The 17,862-nt window shown below is 43.9% G+C and overlaps 1 protein-coding gene across 6 annotated transcripts in view; it reads left to right on the top strand.

Moving 5' to 3' along the window:
* Positions 1–17,862, top strand: part of DAB1 (DAB adaptor protein 1) — a 709,559-nt gene that overhangs the window by 182,341 nt on the left and 509,356 nt on the right. The window contains exon 1 of one of the 6 annotated variants that reach the window (XM_065553880.1): positions 17,370–17,385. The exons of the other annotated variants lie outside the window; for them this stretch is intronic. The gene's annotated coding sequence lies outside the window, so the exon portion shown is untranslated. Of the gene's footprint in view, positions 1–17,369; positions 17,386–17,862 lie in introns of those variants that run through there. 6 annotated transcript variants of the gene reach the window in all.

Raw genomic sequence — 17,862 nt, 5'->3', positions numbered from 1 at the left:
CCCTGAAGGGCAGCAATAGGGTGCTTTGCTAGTTGATTCACAAAACAGCACAAGAGATTTAGGTTTTTGGAAATAGTCCTAAGCACTCAACGGTTCTGGCCAAAAACAAGGCCCTGTGCAGGAAATGTGGGATGGATGCAAATCCCCCCGGAAGTATCACTTTTCGAAGACTATAAAAACAGTATGTAAAGCTGTGAAATGTTTAGTTGTTTAAGGGTGCTTCAATTCCCCTACTCTTGCACTAAACTCCAGCAATAATTCTTCAGTGGATGAGGAATACACCTTATTCCCTATGGAATTCAAAACCAGCCATTGCCTCCAACACGCTCTCTGTCAGGGGCTTGGGATGCTGGATCTGTGGATCCTCCCCTGACTTCCCCCAGTGGACCCCTCCACTTGACCCTACAGGTAGCTTACACACAGTCCCTCTTCACTATGTGCAGGTGTAATCCACACACCTTCTGGGTGTGGTGCTCTGTCCCATCTAGGGGCACCAAGACCACTTTGAGAGAGAGAGTGAGCTAAAGGAGTCTGCTCTACAGCCTTAACTAAGAGCCAGTTGGCTTTTAGATCATGCAGTAGAGGCTCATGTACTACGCTCCAGAGGCCCCAGGTTCAATCCCGTCCACCGACGACTGGGGTCTGTTGGCGTTACACAGGGTATGCAGAAATTCCTCTCTTCACAACCACTCTGCCTGGACCTCCTTCCTCCCCTTGCACAGTGGATCTTGAGGCCTTAACTGTTGTGGCAGGTTTTGCACAGGTCCTTTGGGCTGGATGAAATTCCCTTAATAACCTTTAAATGGAGACAACACAGACCATTTCTTCCTAAATCTACACTTGATATTAGAAGAAGAAAGCAAAGTTTGCATTCATAATACATGTCAATCTGGTGGCTTCCTGCTGCTTTTTTTTATTTTGCGCTCACGCCTTCTTTGGCTGACCCAGTTATTCCCATGTTCCCATTAGCCTGCTATGTTGTTCAGTTTAACCAGCTGCATGCACTAAATAATAGAAACATTTAATGTTTTGCCGCTTGAATGATCCCCAACAACAGTTTGGAAGAATCTTGTCACAGTGGATTGTGTTAACAGAACACCGGATGAAAGCCTTTCTTTTTGCTGCAGCCATTTTCAGCGCTAAGACTGTGCTGCAGTTTCAGAGAGCTAGAGTGACTGAGAGAACCTGTGCTATTTTCAGAACAGTGTCAGAACAAACAGGATGACTTTTTTTCATGCAAATGAGGATGTTCCTATAGCAGCACAAACCTGTTTGGCTGCTGTTTGAGAAGCTTTCAGAAGTTGTTTTTGTAGGCTGCTAAATTTGTATTTCAAGATTTTACTGTGCCACACAACGTGTTCAGTGTCTCTGCGTTCTGAAAGATCAGACCTTCGCCTTGCTCTGTAGTAATCAGACGTGGTTGTGCAGCAGTCCCAACTAGTGAAAGCAGAGCAGCAAATTACCTATGCGTTCTCTGACAAACTTAGTGAAGAAACCCCATTTTTAGGTGATCCATCTTTCCCTCTTGCTCTCCGACAGTGGGCTTGTGCTGAAACTCATTTCCTTTCATTCCTTTTATTTTTAAGACAGAAGACCATCATGAGCAGGATTTCAAGATCCAAACATCAAAAACTGGATGAGAACTTGTAATATCAGGTTGCTTCCAAGAAGAGCCAGGCTCTTTGCACTGCATGAATAGGAAGGTGTATAGATGGAGGTGTGCAAAGAGAGCACTAGGTGTGATCTCACTATTCCCTGAGCATCATGGGTGATTGGGGCCCTCTGACAGGTGAGGACCCCTGGATTAGTGCTTTGCTCCCACTCAAACATGTAAGACAGGCAGTGGAGTTCCATGGTCAGGTATAGAGCTGGTTGAAATTTTTGAAACATTTTGCCCAAAAGGGCCTGTTCTTTAACAACTGGCACTCAGTCATGTGACTCTCATGTTGCACCACGTGGCTCAGTCAGAAGGGAGCCACAGGACATCCTGGGAGATGTAATCTGGCAAAGGAGCCCAGCCCGTAGTTGGAGTATGGGGTATGAGCCATGAAGCACCACGGCTGATATAGATTAATACAGAACAGACTCTAAATGAAATACAGGTTTCAGAGTAGCAGCCGTGTTAGTCTGTATCCGCAAAAAGAAGAATACAGTATTTCAATTCAGTTCAACAAATTGAAATGTTCCAATTTGGGTCAAACCAACTTCATATGAAATATGAATTTTGATTTTGTGAAAACTCTATTTTCTGTTGAAAAATTACTTTGCTAGAAAAGTCCTGAGCAGCTGTACTGAAAACCCTGGGTAATATCTGGCCCCAAGCTGCATCAGACAATTCCTAAAATGCACTTAGTATCAAGCAGAATCAGTATGAAAACTAGGCACTCTCCCTTCCTGGCACTCTCCCTTCCTTCCCCTCTGTGGGTGGCCAATGTGAAGTGCAGCTTCTGTTCCTCTTACTACTCAAAATAGGATGAATTTATTATATGCTACATGTGATACCCTTTGGCTGGCAAATGTTTCTGTTGCAACCTGTGATAGAATGCCGAGGCCTGACAGGTGGGTCAGCACTCTGATCACTGTAGTCTGAATTAGTTTTCCCAGTGATGGCTGATTGAGCAATTAGCTAATCAGAAGGTGGGAGGTACAGAACTAATTAGTCCTCAGCTGGTTAACCTGATAAAAGCCAGGAAGGAAGTGGTTCGAGGGAGGGATGGATGGGCGAACGAATAAATGACAGACAACAGGAACAAGGCTAGCTGAGTTCAGACTGAAAGAACTCTCAAGAACTCTTTTCCTCCTAGGGCCGTAATAAAGAGGGACTGAAAGAAGCAGGGATTAAACTAGGGTGACCAGATGTCCCGATTTTATGGGCACAGTCCTGATATTTGGGGCTTTGTCTTGTATAGGCGCCTATTACCCCCCACCTCCTGTCCTGATTTTTCACACTTGCTGTCTTGTGACCGTAGATTACACATTGTGGTGTTGCACTGTACTGGTGTTAGTGGAGGAGTTTTGGAATAAAATATAGTCTGAACATTAAAAAGAAAGTGGGTCTCAGCAGTTTCGAGGGCATCAGAGAATGGGGACAGGGCATTGCCCTGCCACACAACCTCACTCTGTGGGCGGAAAGACATACGTAAATAGAGGTTGCACCTCTCCAAACGCTTCAGACTTTCCAAAAAACAATCCTGCTATACGTCAAATTGGTCCATGCATTTTTAATGCCGTGCTGTTGACTGGGTTCTGGAGACATAAGGAAATAACAAATTGCTGTACTATAAAGGAAAAGGCCATTTGGCCCAGCACATCTGTTCCCTGTTGATTTATTTCAACCACACTGTCCTATTTTGTCAGTCTGTCCCCGCCCCCTTAACATGAAATCTATTTGTCTCTTAATATCATTTTGCTATATGCATCAGTAGCCTTGCCTGTCATCCTATTCCATATGCTCATTCCTTTGAGAGAGAGAGATACATAAATGATGACACTGAGTTGAAATACTAGCAAAACCCAGTTACTGGTATAATCCTTATGGTAGCTAATGTCACTTCCTAGGTACCTAAATGTTGTGAGTTGTGATTGGTACCCAGACCTATAATGTGCTATCTTGGGGAGTTAAGAATTCTATTGAAATTTGTGCGTGAAAAATGGGGGAACAAAGCCCCTCCAAGTGTATGAGCTGCCTACTGTTTGCTCAGTAGAGTGCTGATAACCTAAGCCTTTCAAATACAGTTATTAGATAAATGACCTAGCATGAGTGTGAAAATCCCCCATTTAAAAATCACAACAGTCTGAGAGAAAGTTCTAACCACCGGAGCCATATCAGACCCATGGAGCAGGAAAATGAGGTTCAAATGAGACTATTGTGTTAAAATCAAACTCAAAAGGATTTGTGGGGGCCAGTGAACAGATCTTGCAGCCATGCTGGTAATGTTTGTTAGAGAGGCAAAGACTTGGGGAACCATCTGAGTAATCTAATAGGATATATAAGAATATAGAATTTGCATTACTACATTGGGTCATTGGTTCATTTGATCCAGCAGTGTCCTATGTCTGACACTTTTGAGGAATGTTTAAAAAAAAAAGAAATCCCCTGGAGCTCCTGCTCATTTGGGCAGAAATACACATGGAAGAGAGATTCTTTCTCAACAACTGTAGATGATCAGCCTGTGCCTTGGAGCATGAGGTTTGTCCGTATTGTTGTAGCCACACACAGTAGATTGAATCAACTTTATGACCACATTAGGTAAACAAATACTCCTTTATATTTGGGAGAGGATGAGTGAGTTTGTGGGGGATTTGCTTTTAAAGAGAATAAGGTACCCTGGTTTTCTGTACCATCTGCAACTGGCAGATTCATTATAACTCATTCTAATATTGCAGAAAAGGAGATTGATAACTGTTAGGTAAGATGTGGCAGCATGAATGTACACATTTAGAGTAATCAGAGAGGCTTGTGAAGGAGTTTATCTATCGAATACATTTTGAGGTTTGGATTAATTGTATCATCAGCCCATATTATAATTGCACACTACGGTTGCTGTTACATATTGCATAGGAGGGTGGGATATGTACATCATGCTGAAAGTGAAAGTTCAGTTCTAATGGTGAATTAGAAAAAATCTGCTCTCTCTGCTGATTGGATTACAGTCAATTATAAGCTGTCAATCCAGCATAGGTTTCATATAGAATGAGAGCGGCTATGTCTCCAGAGAGCGCTAAGGAACTGCAGGGAGCAAACAGCTCCAGACACAGCTTGATTTAATCCATTTTACGTTGACATTAGGAGATTTCCAGGCTCCAGCCAAGCCAAGGTGTGTCTTATTTTTCTTGCTTTTCTTTTCTTTCTACAATGGCCATTGGCCCATTGGGCATATTGCCCTTACCTTTTAAAAACATCTAGCAGCAGTATTTTTCTTGATGACCTTGTGGCAAGGCAAAGGTACAAAAGACGCTTAAGTACCCACTGTGCATGTGCAGGTTGGGTATTTGTGCATTCACTTGATCAGTTAGATGCCCAAGTGGCCATGTTTGTGTAGAAATAACCACTGTGCATGCACACATTGGTGTTACATGCACAGATTAGGTGTGTGCAACTATAGCTGTTAATATTATGGCAGTGCCTACTGGACACCACTGAGATTGGGGCCCATTGCTCTATACTGTACAAACACATAGGAATAGACAGTTCCTGCCACCAAGATTTACAATCTAAGTAGACAAGACAAAGAGGGGGAGAAGGAAACAGGGACACAGAGTCGGGGAAAGTGACTTGGCCAACATCACATACTGGGCAATGGCAGATCTAGGTGCCTCAAGTCCCATTCTAGTGCAATATTCACTAGACCGTGCTCCCTCTCCATGTGCACAAAAATGAGCGCACACACACACACATGCTGTGTTGCTGAGATGAGACTTGGAGCCTTGTATTCCATACAGAGCAGTTCCTGTCTGCAACATCGATACATACAATAATATCAGGTTTCAGAGTAGCAGCCGAGTTAGTCTGTATCCGCAAAAAGAACAGGAGTACTTGTGGCACCTTAGAGACTTTTCATGTTCTCTGTATGTATAAATATCTTCTTTCTGTGTGTTCCATTCTATGCATCCGATGAAGTGGGCTGTAGCCCACGAAAGCTTATGCTCAAATAAATATGTTAGCCTCTAAGCTGCCACAAGTACTCCTCGTTCTTTATACAGTAATATCAGACCTTGTTACACCACAAGCTTTTACGTTGACTGTTTAACATGGCCAACAATATGGCCATGACTCCACAAGATAGTTCTGCTTTTTAATCTAATGGGAATAGCATGGATTGTTTTCACCTGCCTCAGGAGCAAATGTCAACACTCTGGATTTGGAAAATAGCCTCTCAACATGAGGAACATGTTGCTGACTTGACAATTGGCATTAGAACTGTCCTTGGAAGCAAGCATCTTGGCAGACTAAAGACTAGTTTAAGGATGTCAGTGGAGTAACCTAAAATTCTCTTTAGAGACAGTGTATCATTGTGCTGTTTCAGTTTACAACCATTTAATATCACACAGCGAAATAGCTGGTAAAGAAGCTCAGTGGAAATTTAAATCCTTCTGCATTAGGATGCATTTTCCCTAAAGCATACCTTCACAAAATTCAGTGTAGGATTTCCTTTGTCTCACATTGCATGTTAGCCACTCTGACTTTAAATCCTGGATATAAAATGCTTTGACATGTCCTTAAGAAAACGTATTATGTCTGTCTGCAGCATTGACCCACAGCCAAAAGTGAGAGGTCTTTTGTTTTTGCAGAATTTGGTATCCAGTGACTTCAAGGGATAATGTTCTTTAAAATATTTCTTTTAATAAGATAAAGTGGAGAAAATTGAAAGACATCATTCATGCTTTGATGTCCTAAAGTATGAAATCTCAGTAGCTTACTAGTGACAAACTCTCTCTCTCTCTCTCAACTGTAGCAAGAGGCATGGTTTAGAAATTTTTAAAATAAAATAGGGCAGCCTTGGAAAGTAGTAGCAGTGCAGTACTTTTAGCATACTGGGGATCTGAGGGCTGGTCCACACTGAAAACGTACATTGGCATAGCATGGCTCTCAGGCGTGTCTCCACACCCTGGAGAAACGTAGCTATGCCAAGTTAACCCAGGTGCTAGGCTGACAGAAGAATTCTTCCATCAATGTAGCTACTACCTCTTGGGGAGGAGGATTAACGACAGTGTCAAGAGAATCCCTCCAGTCACTGTAGTGAGCATCTACACTGAAGTGCTGAAGCGGTTTAAGTATAGATTCTGAAACTGATCTCTCCCTCAAGCTGACATGGCCTGGGTGTGCTGTAGGGCAAACACTGGGTGTGGAGAGATGGATTACAGCTATAAGGATGGTTGAGTGGTTTGGGAACTAGTCTAGGATTTGAGAGACGTGGATTCCCTACTTCCACCACAGACTTCCTGTGTGACCTTGGGCATTTACCCTCTTTGTGCACAAGTTACCATATATACTCGTTCATAAGCCGAATTTTTTTTAGTAAAAAAGGGAAGCACCAGAGAAGGGGGTTGGCTTATGAACGAGTATAGAGAGTGTGAGGTGGGACACAGCCCCTCCCCCCAACAGAGGGAGCAAGGAGAGGCAGCAGAGCCAGAAGGGAAGAGGTGGGACCAGAGTCTTTCCGCTTCTGGCCACGCTGCTCTCCCCCCAGCCTCCGAAGCAGCTGCAGCTCTGGGGCTCAGCACCACACCCCAGAGCAGGCAGTGGCTGTGCCACCCAGCCCGCCAGAGCACGCTGCGGAAGTGCCGCCCAGCCCAGCCCGCTGGAACATGCTGTGGCCGCGCCGCCCGGTCTGGCCCGCCGGAGCGGGCTGCGGCTGCACTGCCCAGCCTACCGGAGCAGCTCCAGCCAGGCCAGAGACATCCTCCCCTCGCCCTCTCCAGATAAGGTGGGAAGGGATGGGATGGGGAGAGTGTGGGGGTCCTGGGCTAGGGGTGGGGTCATGTGGGGGTGGTCACAGGGGTTACTCCCCTGAACCCCAGCTTCCCCCCCCAAAAAAATTTCCCCACCAGTTGCTGTCCCGGCCCATCAGGGTAAGCAGCTGGCGCGCCAGGACACTTTGTTTACTTAGGTATACCTGCGGATACTCGAGGTAAGCAAACCATCTCGGCCCACTAGCAGCTTTATCCTGATGGCCTGGGAGCCAAAGTTTGCTGACCCCTGAATTATACGGTTGGCTGATGAATGGATCATAAAAAAATTCCATTTTTACTTATCCATCTTGGGGAGGTCAGCTTATAAACGAACTGGCTTATGAGGGGGTCGGCTTATAAACGAACTGGCTTATGATCGGGTATATATGGTACCTATCTTTAAAAGGGACACTCCTCTACCTTACAGAGGATTGTTAAGCACTTGGGTCAGATTTTTGAAGGTAATTAGGTGCCTTAAGATGCAGCACGGCACCTGATGGGATTTTTCTAAAGTGCCTAGGCGCCTAACTTTCTGACTTCACTGAGTTTTTTGTAAATTGCTCAGATGATAGTGAACATGGTATGGATAAATAAAGGGACCCTAAGGGATTTCCGCTTTATGGCACAATATTTTAGAGAGATTTAAAGATCGTATTTATGCAGTGGGAAAAGCGGCATTTGTGAAATGATGGTAGAACACAGTTATCCTCTTACTGAAGTTTATTAGTATTCTTTATACTAAAGTCCATGGAAAAAATTCCCTGCAGGTACCCAGCCTTTAGATCTGAATGATTCAGAAGCTCACCATTAGAATGCATGAGGTTCCGTTACCCTGAGGTACAAGATCTTGGGCCTGACCTTTGAATAACCCCTGATATTTTAGTGTGTAGCTTATTACATGCAGTTTGCTCTAGTGCGTATTGAAATACAAATGGAACACGTCTTCAATGCTGGTGTACCTGGGCAGGTTCACAGTTTGCAGTTGGCATCATCAGATATTCAGCTAAATTCCCAATCTCCGTAACTGATTTAGAACTTGAGCATCTTTTTTCAGAAACGGAGTGATTAAGATGTTGGAGACTGTTCTTTACATTGGTATGCTATTTAACAATAAGGATGTAATAACTAGCCAAAACATTTCCCATGCTCTCCTGAAACAGATATTGTCCCTGGTTCTTGCAAGGGCAATACAGGGGATGTGGATGTCACTTTTCAATCTATTTTCCATTGTACCCACACACAAGGGTCAAGGACAGGCTGGCCTTAATCAGGATGGCACCCGTGGGGGATCTGGGACCAGATTATAGACTGGGGACCTTGGTTTTGTGCACTATTCAGTGCAGTAGAACTGTTCCTGACTGATTTGAAAGCAAGCTCTCATTTAAAAAAAAAAAGACTCCTATTTAGCTAAGCCGTTGATTGGAGGAATAGTCAATTGATTATATTGTTGCTATCCCTTATGGAAGGTGTAGATGCTAATTGGTATCAGTAATTGCTGGAGGATAGGCTGATGCCCATCAAGACTTCAAGGGGTATATCTTGCACTCACGAAGCAATAAATCTATATTGGATAACCTGTCTCTGTCTGAGTGTTTGTGAAGTCCAAAACTGTCTGCAAATGTGTGTCAAGTTAATGGGCTTGGTTAATGCATCATCATAAGGATGGGTGACCCTGCTCAGCTAGGCATCATTATAAATATTCAAAAATGTACAGAAGCTAGGACTGTATCCTTTGAGCAGGGAGGGGAGGAGATCAAGAGAGGACCTCATTGAAGTGTACAAAACCTGAAAGGAGTAGAGAGGATAGACGCTACAAGCCTATTTGAACTAGTGCTAAGCATTAGCCACACAGCTGAAGTTTAAAAAGGTCACCGAAGGAATTTAGGCATTATTTCTTTACAATCATCAGAGTCGTTACTTGTTGAAAGCTATCGAGATTGCAGTAGGCCAAGTGGTTTTTAAGTGAAAATCCTACAGTAACGTAAACTGGCTGTAACTTCCCTATCCCCAAAGTATGTGCTAGAGGTTAGCTGTTGTGATGTAGATAGCCATCCTTTCATTTCAAGGTCTTTCCTTTATTGCTTCTCTTCACTGTACACCAGAGAAGGTCCAAAACTGAAGGTTTTTATCCAAATTAGAGCAGCTATCAGAAAAAAAAATAAAAAGTTAGTATTGTACAGCCTGTCCAGGGAAACAACTAGTAAGAATCACATGCCTTAGATGACTATTGCTGTAGTTACCAGGGTTCTCATCCCAGCGTTTTAAAATCTTCATACTCACATTCAGTTCTTGTGTGTTTATATTTACATTTGATTCCACTATAGGATCAATTAACTTGTTTGCTAAGCACAGTGGGTTTTCCAACATTGTGTAAGTAATTATTAAACATATTATATATTGCATCCCATTTATCAGCCTAAAAAGGGGTGGAGTGGGGAGACAAAAGCTCAGTGAATTGATGAGATGGATCCCTGAAGCAAGTGATAGAGAAGCCACTTACAAGATAATGGGTTAATAGCTATGACAGAATATGCCATATCTGTATCAAGTTCAGTGCCTTTGTAGATACAGCTGGAGAAATTGTACAAGATGTGGCTTGCTCAACCACGGAAAAAGAAGGAAATGAAAACTAGAGATAAAAGCTGCATGAATTCAGCCTAGGAAGGAGTGGGTTTACAGAATGCACCAACAGCAAGTGTGTTAGATTTAAAGAAGCTATATTTTGGAGAATGAAGAAATGTAACTAGTAGGGGGCAATGAATGGAAGGACCAGTCAACAGCCTGTATGGCTTAAAGAGAGGCTGTTCAGACACCTGAGGTTAAAACAGTTGTATTGGAAATAGACATGGTCATGACACTGTAATATACAGTCACAGAGGTAAGCTAAGGGCAGCAAGGGGAAGTTAACGTCATCAAAAAGGGGGGTGAGAAGGTTTTCTAGAAATACAGTATATCAGGAGAAAAGTTCTAGAGGGAGAGTAGCTTTGTTAATAAATGGAGGAGGGAGGTGAATTTAATGATAACCCATAGACACTGAAATCCTTTAAAAAATATACATGTAGCCAGGAAAAAGAGCAATAGGAGATCAGCAAGTCTGGATAATATGCATTCATAGGGCATAAGAGGTTGAATTTACAGCTTTGCAGTGGGCCTCCTGTACAAGAGCCTTGTCTAGACTAGAATTTAAAGGTGTAATGTTAGATCGAGTTAGCTAGCTTGATCTAATTCACACCTTCTAAAACTCCAGCCAAGACAAAGCAATTGTACTTTCACACATCTAAACTGATCAGGGTAAAGCCAAGGGAAGAGCTAAACATGTTAGACTTTGTCTATATTAGTGTTAAGTAGTAGTTTCAATTGAGTTAAACTAGCTTAAATAAGCTAACTTGATTTAAAAATACAACTTTTCCCCCCTCGTTTAGATCAATCCTAAATGATGCATAGACCTTATGCTGGCCATCTGCAGAAAAGTGAACTTCATTTTAAGGAATTATTTACCAAAGCTGCTGTATCACAAAAGCCAAACAAAAATACCCGCCCCCCCATGAAAAACCATTAAAAAATGTGTAATTATTGGAAGATGGAAGAGAAGCAAATATCCTATCCATTTTTTAAAAAAGGAAAGTAGAGTGTTCCTGGCAGTTACCCCTTTGAAAAATAACTTCAATCATGAGTAAAATAAAGGAGATTAAATCACCGAATTTATAGAAGCTAATGGAACTAAGTTCAATAAGCAACATGGGTTTATGAAGAATAAATCCTGCTAAGAATATTTCTCTTAAAAACAATCCCACACTTGTATTCTCTTCTGCTACAAATTATAACATATTTTGTAACGTATTTGATATTGTTTCACGAAATCAACTTGACAAATCTGTTTAGCTAGGATAGCAATATAAGATCTGATTAAGAGACTATATGCAAAAGCAGACTGATGGTTCGCAGAGTATTGCATTGAGAAGAGGTGTCTGGTGGGGTTTACAGGGAGAGGTGTTAGGGCCAGTCTTATTTAACCTCTTCATTAATCAGCTGGAAGAGGAAGTAATATACAAGTTAATGACCTCTTCAGACTGAGAAGACTTCCAAAAAAGAGATCAGAGATACTATTTTAAACTTTTTATTAAGATAAATGTAGGGCTTGTCTGTACTTTAAACTCTACCGAGGTGCTGCTGTAGCCTTTCAGTGTAGACATTACCTACGCCGACAGGAGCGATTCTCCTGTAGGCATAGGTAATCTGCCTCCCTGAGAGGCAGTAGCTAGGTCAACAGAATTCTTCCATCAGCCTAGCACTGTCTACACTGGGGATTAGGTTGGTATAGTTACACCTCTCAGGGATGTGGATTTTTCATACCCCTCAAAGACATAATTATACTGAGATAAAATTCTAGTGTAGAACAGGCCTTGCAATAAAACATTAACATTCTACATTGTACATTACTTGTTCAGGTACAGGTTATCACTCAAAGAATCTGGCTAAAGAGTCTGGCTTGCTGGTTGGGGAGCCTCTTCTGAATACGCTAAAAAGAGTGACCAAATTTCTAAATACCCATCCTCTTTTTTGTGCTTCTCTTGTGTACATACTTGGTGTAAAAATTTTCCAGTACAAGGACAATCCATATTTTACTATACCACAATCCCACAAGAGAAGTCACATTTTTCCAATAAAGTGCAATACAAAGTCTTGCTACTAACAATAAAAAAAATAACATAATTTGTTGTTCTATTTAAAATGTAGATCCTTTGTCTCCAGGGCCCATCTCCAAATTCCTATGCTCATAATACTCTACCTTATGAGGGAGCATCTCTAAATTATAATCTTATACAAACATATCTCTACAGTAAGCAGAGCAGGGACTCTTTAGAAAGCTGGCATAAGATGAATCTCTTTAATAATTTCCTCCCCAAATTTTCTAATTCCTGGCCCCAACCACCACCTGTGCACCTATGCACCCCTTTCCCCACAACCCATCCAACAGAGCTCCTCCCTACTAGCAAAAATTTGAAATTTATAAGAAACTTGGGCAAAAAAACAAAATGAGATTCAGTTTGGAAGTATGCAAGCTGTGGGTATGTCTACACTAGAAATGCTACAGCAGTACAGTTACAGTACTGCAGCTGCACGGCTGTAGTGTAGACACTACAGCGACGGAAGGGGTTCTTCCATCACTATAGTAAATCCACATTTCCGAGAGAAGGTAGCTAGGTCAACGGAAGAATTCTTCCATTAACATAGCAGTGTCTACACTGGGGGGTTAGGTTGGTTTAATTATATTGCGCTGGGTGTAACATTTTTCACAGCCCTTAGTGGTATAGTTAAGCCAACCTAACTCTGTCGTGTAGACAAGCCCTTAAGTGTGATAGAAGGAAGGAAATCAGACATGTGTTTGTAATGAGATATGCCAATGAGAAAAGTAAATTCAACTTTGGATTGCATGTGGGCAGCATCATGCCAGGGAAGAGGACAGTGTGAGCCACATCACGGAGAAATCTTGCATTGGTGGGGGAATGGTCTTTTTCCTTCTCTAAATTCCCTATTCCTCTGAAACAATGAAAATTGATAGTTTGAGCTGGATTTGCTATGCTGTAAAAACTAAACAAAACATAAACCAGGAGATGAATAATCCAGATAATTGATTAACGACAAAGAAATGAAGAGGAGGAGGAGGAGGAAGAGCAAAGCTTGAGGCTTTGCACATGCAGGTTTCCAGCTCTCCTGACTGAATTTTTCACAGAAAGCTTATTCATATGTGATCTGCACTGTCTTTGGTTGTCTCTGAACTGACAAGCATTGTAACAGAACATCTGAAGGATTTTGGAATATGGAGAATGAAATGGGGGGGGGAAGTGATCAAAAGCAGCATGACAATATATATATATATTTTTTTATTGGGTTGCAATGCAAACCCCCTTTTTATGGATTGGAAGGATTTTAGTGAAACAGGTTCCTTATTAAGTAAGGCTTATGATAGCAAAGGTTTGACAAAGGTTTTTTGTGTGTGTGTGTGGGAGAGAAGGATAAGGATAAAATGAAATAATAGGTCAGAGTGATTGTTGGTGCAGATTGAACTTCAAAGAACTCGAAGCAATTATTTTTAGTTACAGATGGTTGGAGAGAGAGAACAGAATCAAGATCCTCTTGTTCTCTACTGAGGGGGCTCATGCTAATGAATGCACTGGTTTCCTAGAGCCAAGAAACAATAATTAACACTCCATATACTTTGTACTGCCACAGCCCCTTTCATCAGAGGGTTGCAAAATGTTTAACCAAGTATCGGGGCAATAGGAATGGTCTGTAGAGTAGCACAAAGAGCTGGTGCTTCAGGTATATTCTCTGACAAGAATATGAACAAACCAAGAAATAACATACCACCTAAACTGAGGAATCATGGTGGCAAATATTGATAAATTCCAACCCAGATTTTCCCTGGAAGGGGATAAGGTTATTCTTGGAGAATTTCTCTAATTTAGAGCTGGTCATATTGGTCATTAAAAATAAATCATCTGATGAATTGAGCCCCCCCCCCCTTTTTTTTTTCTGTTGGTGAATTTTGTGAACTAATCTCGATTTTTGTGACTGCATTAATTGTTTGCATGTATCTGGCAAATAGTTCACGCAAACAAATTTCGGCCGATAGGATGTTTTTGAACTGTCCACTTTGTATGTAACTGGTTGCTTACGTGCCAGAGAAGTGCTTTTTACTCCCTGATGAGAGGACAGGAACTTTTAGAACTTACCATTATTATGAACGATTTACATTTTGAGAATGCCCAAATCCAGTGGAAGATGCAGTCCGTGCTCCAAAGAATGTAAAACTAAAAGAAGAGTAACGAATAGTATTTTAGGATTGATGATTATCATACAAGCACGACTCTTGTTTGAGCATCAGTATACTTGCCTGTGCAGAAATGTGGGAATTCCTATAAAGGATACTCATTCCCAAACTGTTACGTGAGGTAAAATGTGCCTGGCATAGCAGCACATTCTATTTCACCAGCTATACCTCTACCCAGATATAACGTGACCCTATATAACACGAATTCGGATATAACGCGGTAAAGCAGCTTTCCGGGGCTGTGGGGGGGGCGGGGGGGGGGGGCTGCGCACTCCGGCGGATCAAAGCAAGTTCGATATAACACGGTTTCACCTATAACGCGGTAAGATTTTTTGGCTCCCGAGGACAGCGTTATATCAGGGTAGAGGTGTATTTGGAATTCAAATGAAGGTTTGTGAATACTATTTTAGCATGACTTGATCAGCCTGAGTTCAGCACATTTCCTATGTCAGCCTGGATTTCCCTCCCTTGAGCTGACCACCAATATTCATTGCAGAACTGAGTTTACAAAGGAGACTTAAACTTCATCTCCTCCTCTCTTTTCTACATCTGGTTCTCCATTGGCATTTATGCGAGTTGTGCTACCTACGAGGAAGGAGCACTGTTTCCCTGTGCAATGGTTTCTCAATTAAAGTTTAATAGTAAAAAGGTATGGGGTGATGCCGAGACACTATGGAATTTCACTACAGATTAGGCTATAATTATGTTTATTATTAACATTTTGAGGTGTGTAGGAGGCAGTTTGAAGGCAGAGGTTGTAGGTTATTGAACCTTTAGAGCAAACTGTAATTTGTGTTGTAATCAACTGGTTGATGTGTAGGTGGAATCAGAACTTTGCAACTAAGTGTCATTGGCTGTTAGCAGTATAGGGCATATGAAGATTCTCCTTTAACTCATCTGAAAGATTACTTGTACTATTGGAGCAGGAGGTTCTGATTTTTATCCTTTAGATGGCTTACAGATTAGTTCCAGTATGTTTGTATGTTATGTTATGCTGTTTGCTAGACAATGTTACCTTCGCTATTGCCCCATCACATGCTTCTTATGCTGCAGTATCTTTGAGCAGAGCCGTAACTAGGTATTTTTGCGCCCGAGGCAAGAATATAAAATTGTGCCATCCCCCGGCTGCTGGCTCTTCAGCAGCAATTCGGCGCCGGGTCCCTCAGTGCCTCTCGGAGGGAAGGGCCTGCCACCGAATTGCCGCTGAAGAATGAATGAAGCAGCGGTGGTAGAGCCTGTGATTTTGGGGGGTCTAACTCATGGCTTTTGACTGCTTGGGCTGGTAATGTTGCTTCCAAGATGGTCTTTGGTTCCAATCCAGAGAGGGACTCACAGGTTAAGAGATGAGGGAGGTGCTGGATATCAGCAGTGGCCACTAGGGATCAGCATGTGTCCTGAGAATGCTGGGAGTTCAGGTTTACAGGGCGGGATCAGGGGTGGCAGGTTTGTAGAAGTTTTGGTGGTGCCCAGAACCCGCCTGTGGTGTTTAGATGCTGCATGTGATTATTAGAACTGGGAGCACTGGCTGTTGGGAGTCTGAAAGGACAGAAAACAGGAAGGAGGGAGGAGGAGTTGAGGAGGCTGGGAGAGTTACAGAGTGTGCTCCAGATTGGTAAAGAGATTTCCACTGTAAATAAAGTTCTGTTGAAGTTTAATACCTTGCCTGGTTGATACAACACCGCCCCCGCCCAAACTCTGACCCCCCTCCTGCCCAAGGCTCTGGGAGGGAGTTTGGGTGAGGGAGGAGGTCTGGGGTGCAGGCCCTAGGCTGGGGCAGGAGATTGGGGTGCAGGCTCTGGGAGGGAGTTTGGGGATGGGAGGGGTACAGAGGGATGGGGTGCAGGGGTGAGGGCAGTGGGTTGTGGCTGCAGATGAGGGGTTTGGAGTGTGGGAGAGGCTCAGGGCGAGAGTAGGGGTGAGGGCTCTGGCTGGGGCTGGGAATGGGTGGTTTGGGGTGCTAGAGGGGCTCAGGACTCAGGCAGAGGGTCAGGGTGTGGAGGGATGAGGCCTCTGGCTGGGACTGGGGATAAGGTGTTTGGGGTGCTGGAGGGGCTCAGGGCTCGGACAGAGGGTGCGGTGGGAATGGGTGAAAGCTCTGACTGGGGGTGTGGGCTCTGGGGTGGGGCAGGGCTGGGGATAAGTTTGGGGTGCAGGCAGGCTGCTCCGGGACAGGGGGCCAGAGAGGAGGACTCCCCCCAGCCCTTTCCCTGCCGGCAGCAGCAAGTTCTGGGGGAGGAGCCCTCCTTTCTTGCCCCCCCCCCAGCAGCACACTGTCACTGCATGTGCTCCTAGGGCCCCTCTCAGGTCCAGGAATCTCCCTTGCCTCCCCTGTGGTGGCTGCCGGGGGGGCGCTGTGTGCGCCTCCTCCCCTGCTGTTGCCCCTGACCGTAGCCTCACTGGAGGTGAGGGATGGGGCTGCCTCCTTGCCCAGCATGGCGCAGGAGCGGTGACTGTGGGCGGGGGAGGGGGGAGGAGGTGTGCCCTGTGCTGCTGGAGGGTCTTGCCAGAAAAGGGAAGGGTCTGAGGGGGAAGGGCAGGCTCAGAGGCAGTCTGCCCTGGAAGTGGAGGTGGGGGGGCACTAGGACCCTGCGGCAGCAGTTGCTTCAGGGTGGCAGCATGGGGGGCCCCAGGAAGGCGGGGGGGGGGGAAGCAAGTCAGGGTCGTGGGGACAGTTGGAGGCGCGGGGGGGGCCGCAGGTGGGGCCGGGGGGGAGATTACCTGGGTTATAAATATCTCTGTGCCAGCAGCTTTTTTTTTCTCCACCGCTTTATGTGCCCCTCCCCACCCCCCTCCCCGCTTTGTGTGCCGGAGGCAAGTGCTTCACTCACCTCGCCCTTGTTACAGCACTGCCTTTGAGGTACTAACTAATGTATACATTATGTAAGCATGAATCCAAATACAGTTTTTGATCTAATCCTGAAACAGACCATGCATGGAACTCCCATCAAAGCATATTTTTAAAGAATATCCTTTTGATCATTGTTTATTATTTGTTTATAGAATAATAGAAATGAGGACTTGAAGGGACCTCACGAGGTCATCTAGACCAGCACTCTGCACTGAGGCAGGTCCAAGTATACCTAGACCATCCTTGACAGGTATTTATCTAAATCTAACCTGTTCTTAAAAATCTCCTATGTCGGGGATTCCACCACCTCTCTTAGAAGCCTGTTCCAGTGTTTAACTATCTTATAGTTAGAAAGTTTTCCCTAATATCTAACCTAAGTTGCCCTTGCTACAGATTAAGCAAATTACTTCTTGTCCTACCTCCATCCGTGTCCTCCATGGCTATGGAGTGCCCCTTAGAAGTGGGCTGGAGGAGTTGCGCATAGGACAGGAGGCTCTGCTGCTGTGTACCTCTGCAGGTAGACATGTAAGGGCCTGTAGAGGCTACTTTAGCAACCGGACTGGAGTAACTTCCACAAAGTGCTGCTCTTCAGTGGTTATGTTTCAGGCTGTGTGTATGTAGGGAAGATAGGGTTGCCAACTTTCTAATCACACAAAACTGAACATTCCTGCCCCTTCTCCAAGGCCCCATCCCCACTTGCTCCATCCCCCATCCCTCTGCTGCTCGC

This window comes from Chrysemys picta, chromosome 8, assembly GCF_011386835.1.
Source record: "Chrysemys picta bellii isolate R12L10 chromosome 8, ASM1138683v2, whole genome shotgun sequence".
In the NCBI taxonomy this organism is placed as follows: domain Eukaryota; kingdom Metazoa; phylum Chordata; order Testudines; family Emydidae; genus Chrysemys; species Chrysemys picta.
The sequence above is the reverse complement of the archived record's forward strand: the minus strand, read 5'-3'. Positions and strand labels throughout refer to the sequence as shown.